The 5,000-nt window shown below is 49.6% G+C and overlaps 2 protein-coding genes across 6 annotated transcripts in view; both read right to left on the minus strand.

Moving 5' to 3' along the window:
* The window catches only part of LOC126572704 (uncharacterized), a 10,283-nt gene extending 6,547 nt beyond the window's left edge, over positions 1-3,736 (minus strand). Inside the window, exon 1 of the mRNA XM_050232225.1 lies at positions 2,928-3,736. The gene's annotated coding sequence lies outside the window, so the exon portion shown is untranslated. The remainder of the gene's footprint in view (positions 1-2,927) is intronic.
* Positions 3,737-4,832: 1,096 nt separating this feature from the next.
* The window catches only part of LOC126581225 (nose resistant to fluoxetine protein 6), an 11,345-nt gene continuing 11,177 nt past the window's right edge, over positions 4,833-5,000 (minus strand). For all 5 annotated transcript variants that reach the window (XM_050244737.1, XM_050244736.1, XM_050244734.1 and 2 more), the window contains exon 11: positions 4,833-5,000. This exon is cut by the window's right edge and continues 396 nt beyond it. The gene's annotated coding sequence lies outside the window, so the exon portion shown is untranslated.

Raw genomic sequence — 5,000 nt, forward strand, 5'->3', positions numbered from 1 at the left:
CCTTTCGACACATTGGAAGCACTCAGCAGTCCAAACCAGCTTTCAACGGCTGCTGTGACCTCACGACGGTTGAGAAGGTTCGCGTGTTGGAGGTTGGAGCAAAGTTGAACCCTCATTTTTTCTCCCTATTCTTCTTTTTTGATGCTACACCGTGCCCGAAATGGAACAGGGTCAGCGAGTACACGGAGCCAGTCAGCTTCTAAACGCACCCTCGGCATGATGGCCTCCAGTCTGGGTTTCAATGTTCCCAACAATCCGAACGGTGTGTGCGCGCGCATTACCCATGGATTGCGCTCCGAACAATGACGGCGCCCTGTACTACTAACACATACGTACTCTTGCTCACCCCGACGACTCCCAAGTGATTCTTCACTTTTGTAGATGTTGCTTAGCTTCGACTAGAAGCTTGTGGACACACATTTCCGGTAGACAGCCCCCCACGAGACAGAATTCCAATGAAATTGTCACTTAATGGAACTGCGTCACACTCGCACTCCCTCCCTCCCTGGCCATGCGTTGTTGAGGGCTTAATGGTGCATGAATCATTCAGAACGGCCATCATCTGGCCATCCATCAGCTCGAGCCAGTGGTTGAGGAGGGAATGAATAATCATACCTCACCTCCCTTGCTCCCTTGGTTTGCTGCCACGACACGCAAAATTTTAAATAACAAAGTTTTCGAACAATATCACACTCTCTACCGTTTTGACAAATCTTTCTCCCACTCCCGCACTCGTGGTCGTGCTTCGCGCGAGGCCACAAAGATGACGTCAACTGGCAAATTTCCGGCCAAACAACATTTCACCCCGCCCCCGGGACGCCAACGATGTGCCCGTAAACGCTAGTGGTAAGAGCATTCCCCCTTCTGGTGTGTGCTCAAGCACCCTCGCGCCCCTTCCTTTGCGTTGCGCTGCGGAAGAAAGTGGGACGAACGAAGTCTTTTGAATAATCAAGCGACGAACCCCCGTTACGCGGCCTAGCGTGGGTTCCCGCAAGTTTTCGGTGTATTTAGATACGATTTTAGAAGATTTTTCACCCCATTTTGCGCTTCGCTAGATGGTGCTTTCCTTGGTTTCGATAATTCGTGGCTGCAAACGGCCAATACATGCGGCCCAACGGAGCGAGCGATCGCTTTCGATCGGGCGCTTCACGAGCTGAAGCTTCTGGCTCATCAATCATACCACGGTCGGTGCTCGGTCCCGGGGAATCATAATGCATTTTCTCGTGGAGCGAACATTATCACAATACACCGCCTCCTCCATTGGTTGGCTCGATTGTCCGGCTGCTGGCTCTGACTGCGACGCGATCGCGGCAACAAAACCGGTTTGCCATTAAAGCATTCTTCAGGGACGCCCGCAGGGGGGAAACGAGAAGAAAAGCAAGAGCAAAAAACCTGGCGAACCCGACCAGCGCACTGTCCACGCCATAAAATGCACCCAACGCCGCCCGCCATCGGGTTCGCGCTCGTTCTATACTCCACTGGCCAGCGGCGAACCGCGGTGCCCGGTGAGCGCCCGGAACAAACGGGTTCTTGGGACCCTGAGTTAAGTGGCCCCCTCTCTGTGGAGTATGCAAAAATAGCTCTTGAAACCGCTCCAGCCTACGCTGCGCAGAAACTCTTTCACCAAATCGTTCTTCGGTGGAAACAGGAGTTATATGTGATCGAGCATCGTGCCGGGGGGGGGGGGGGGCTGGAAGATGAATGTGATGGAACATTATATAATTAAAGCGAGTGAGAGAGCCTGAAAGCCCTCACGCCTTTAACGTGGCCAACAATGCCACCCCCACACCACGAAGAAGGTGGATAAAAAACGGTGAACGCGCGCGAAAGACTAAAGCTGTCATTTTATCTGACAAAAGTCATCATTATTCAGACCATCAATCATCTGTCGCGTCGCGTTCTAGTTCGCACGACTTGCGTTCCATGAATCCATCCCCCCCATTCCCTTCGATCATGTCTGGAGGATCAAGCCGCCCGCGGAAAAGGTCCCGGATCGAACAGGCAAACCTGTTACTGATTGTTCTTAATTCATTCGCGATCCCAATGCGAATGCCAATTAATGGCACGGACACTGAGACGGAAATGGCAGGCAAATGCTAGAACTTAATCCGCCCCTGACCAGCATCCAGCAAGTGACACTCGACGGTGCCGATCGATGCCCTCGCTTAGCTTCCCTTAGCCCGTTCCCATTCCCGTCCCAAGTGGATGACGATGGTGGCATTGGTTTTGCGGCAGGACAGAATATGTACGTCTGCAATACTCGCGCTACGCCCACGATCGTCGGTCGCCCACTGGTGCTACCAGATGAGGAAACTGGTCACCTCGAGCCTACACCACAACTATACACACGCAGACAAGCGCAGACGCAACGGAACGCAGACAAGACGCAGAGAATCCGCCGCTCTCGCGCTTCACGATCGCTCCTCCGCACGTTTCACTCAAGGTTGTCGCCCTGATCGCGGGCCGCGCCGATCTCTGCGCTCGCTGGTGTGGGTTGATGCGTTACTACCTCTTTGGTGACGATGACGGTGGGCTGCGCAACGCAACGCAACTTTACGACTGCCTGCATTGCCTACTCTGTACTAGGTAGACTTTACTTTGCTTATTTATGACCCCTTGGGACTGTTTGAAAAGCTGAAATGCGGAAGGAAGACCAATCGATTGTCACTGAACACTAGTGGTTTGTTTGATGGTCAAGTGATCGCATCATCTGGTTGTGCTGCAGCGATTGCAGCTGAGAAAACACAATCGAGTAGAAAAAAAAGTGCACTACAGCACCCACACAAACACATCGATCGATTGTGCAGATCGCTGCGAGGTCGTCTTTACGTAAGATTATCCGTCGAGAGTCTTTTAAAGGGATTCGTTGATCGTTTCATCTTACTCGATGGTTGGATGGTTGATTTAAAATGAAACAGACTGCTTACCTTGCTAACGGAATGCTCTGAACACGCGTTGTGACTATCACGAACAGATGTTTCGCCGATTCTATACTGAACGAACGATCGATCGATGATCCATCCACGAAACGGTGTTATGGCTCCCAATGGAATGTGGGCCTTCACCTGCACTGGCCCTTTCAGTGTAGCGCAAATACACAATTGTTTTTCTTTTCTTTTTTTTTTGCTGTACCTTTTACCACCGTTACAGAGTTATTGTTTCACTTTTACATTCACTTTTGCCCGTGCACTAGCCACTGTGACACGCGCGCATGCACACAATGCACGCCTACGGTGCTTTGATGGTGGTGGCCACTTTCCGGACTCGTTCGCTCGATCTGCTCGATCGCACCTCAGTGAATAGTAACCAAGCGCAACAGCATTAAATTACGTGAACGAGCCAACACCTCGGCAATCCTCTTCGGCAGTAGGAGTGGTCAGCTGTGAGTTTAAATCGAAACGTGCTCTGCACTCGGGTGGCGAATGGATCTAGTATCCTGTGACCGCGCGGGTCACGTCTTTTGCTGATCAATTCACAAAATCGGACAGTACGGATTCACTCTTTTCTCACATTCGCATTGCATTGGGGCAGCACTCTTCACGGGAAAGGGGGGCCAACACTACGTTTCGTGGAAAAGCTTTGACAGCTGTCATGTGTCGCACCGTTAGAAAGAAAAGCCCCGTTTGGGAGGGTTATGGGGCAGACGAGGGGTGGGGTACGAGAGCGCGATGATCGAACGAGACCATCGACGCTGGTCCGTGGTCGCGAGAAGCTGCCGTGTGTTGATGTTACCAGCTCCAACCATTCACTGAGCGATGACTTTGGAATCATGAAAGCCAGCAGAGGCCGCTCGCCCAGCCCAGATGACCGCATGCTGAGCTGTTTTGTGTATGTGTGCGTTTCAACCAATCCACGGTTGGAGCTTCAACGGGATCCAACATGGTCCGCACCGCCACCCTCGCACGTACGCATCGTCTCCGGCTTTGGTTGATCACCGGATTGCGCGCGGTCAAGAGCGAGAGGCACTGCTCTCTGTGTATTCCAGTGGTTCCTAACTGGCTCTTTGCAATGGAGCTTTCCTTGAAACACAACAACGACTTGATGTTTTAATCTTCTAAAATGGCATCACAAATTTATGGGAGCTAACAAGAGTTTGGTGAGTTATTGCAAAAGCAAAAGGTAGGAAACATTCCGTTTTTCATTCCGAAACGGCAAGTGAACCCCAGAGCACTCAGATCAAATCGGCTGGGAATCACTGTTTCCTGTTTTCTCGTCGTCTTTAGACGTTTGCGTATTGCATAATGGAAGAGTTCAACGAAAGCGAGGAACCCTTTTTTTACGGAATGAACCGTTTGCATGTTGCGATGGTTTTAACAACATCTTTCGCTGGTTTTTACATTGATTTAATCGTTTAAGAATCGTATTTATCGAATGCCCGTACCCCGTTTACCAGAAAAATTCTCTTTCGTCGGGTTCGTCGTTTGTTTTTGATCATCGCGTTGAAGTTTTTCGTTCGGCTTGAAAGCAGGCGAATTATGCTGAAAAAAGCTCCCTTTTCCCGCAGTAAAAAAATGTTAAAAAGCTGAATGCAAGTTATGGAACAAGTTGGACGCAACTCCGTTTTATTTCGGATTTTTACGGTTTAAACGGAGAGCAACAGCGCCACGTGCTCTGGTTACGGATTAATAAAATACTCATTCTAATCTCAGCTCTTTTCCTTTAAAATAACTTACCTTTTGTGAGCTGCTGAGGTCCATTTAAATAGATGAAATGCTTCACACAGTGTACATGCTGTCGATAGCATTTCTCAATATTTCGTCACACAAAAAGCATAACCACTTTGTCCAGTTTTTGTTAAATACTTTCTTCACACCCAAAATATATTTACAACATACACATCGTTCGGTCGATCAGTCAAAGTTACGGTAGAAAACTTACTGAGCACAGTTTACATACACTATATCCTATCGCTTATCGGTCTAGTCTTACAATGATCCAAGCCAAGCCACGGGGACAGGCCAGTATAAATCACCCTTGCTTATCATACTTAAGCATACTCC

This window comes from Anopheles aquasalis, chromosome 2 (assembly GCF_943734665.1).
Source record: "Anopheles aquasalis chromosome 2, idAnoAquaMG_Q_19, whole genome shotgun sequence".
In the NCBI taxonomy this organism is placed as follows: domain Eukaryota; kingdom Metazoa; phylum Arthropoda; class Insecta; order Diptera; family Culicidae; genus Anopheles; species Anopheles aquasalis.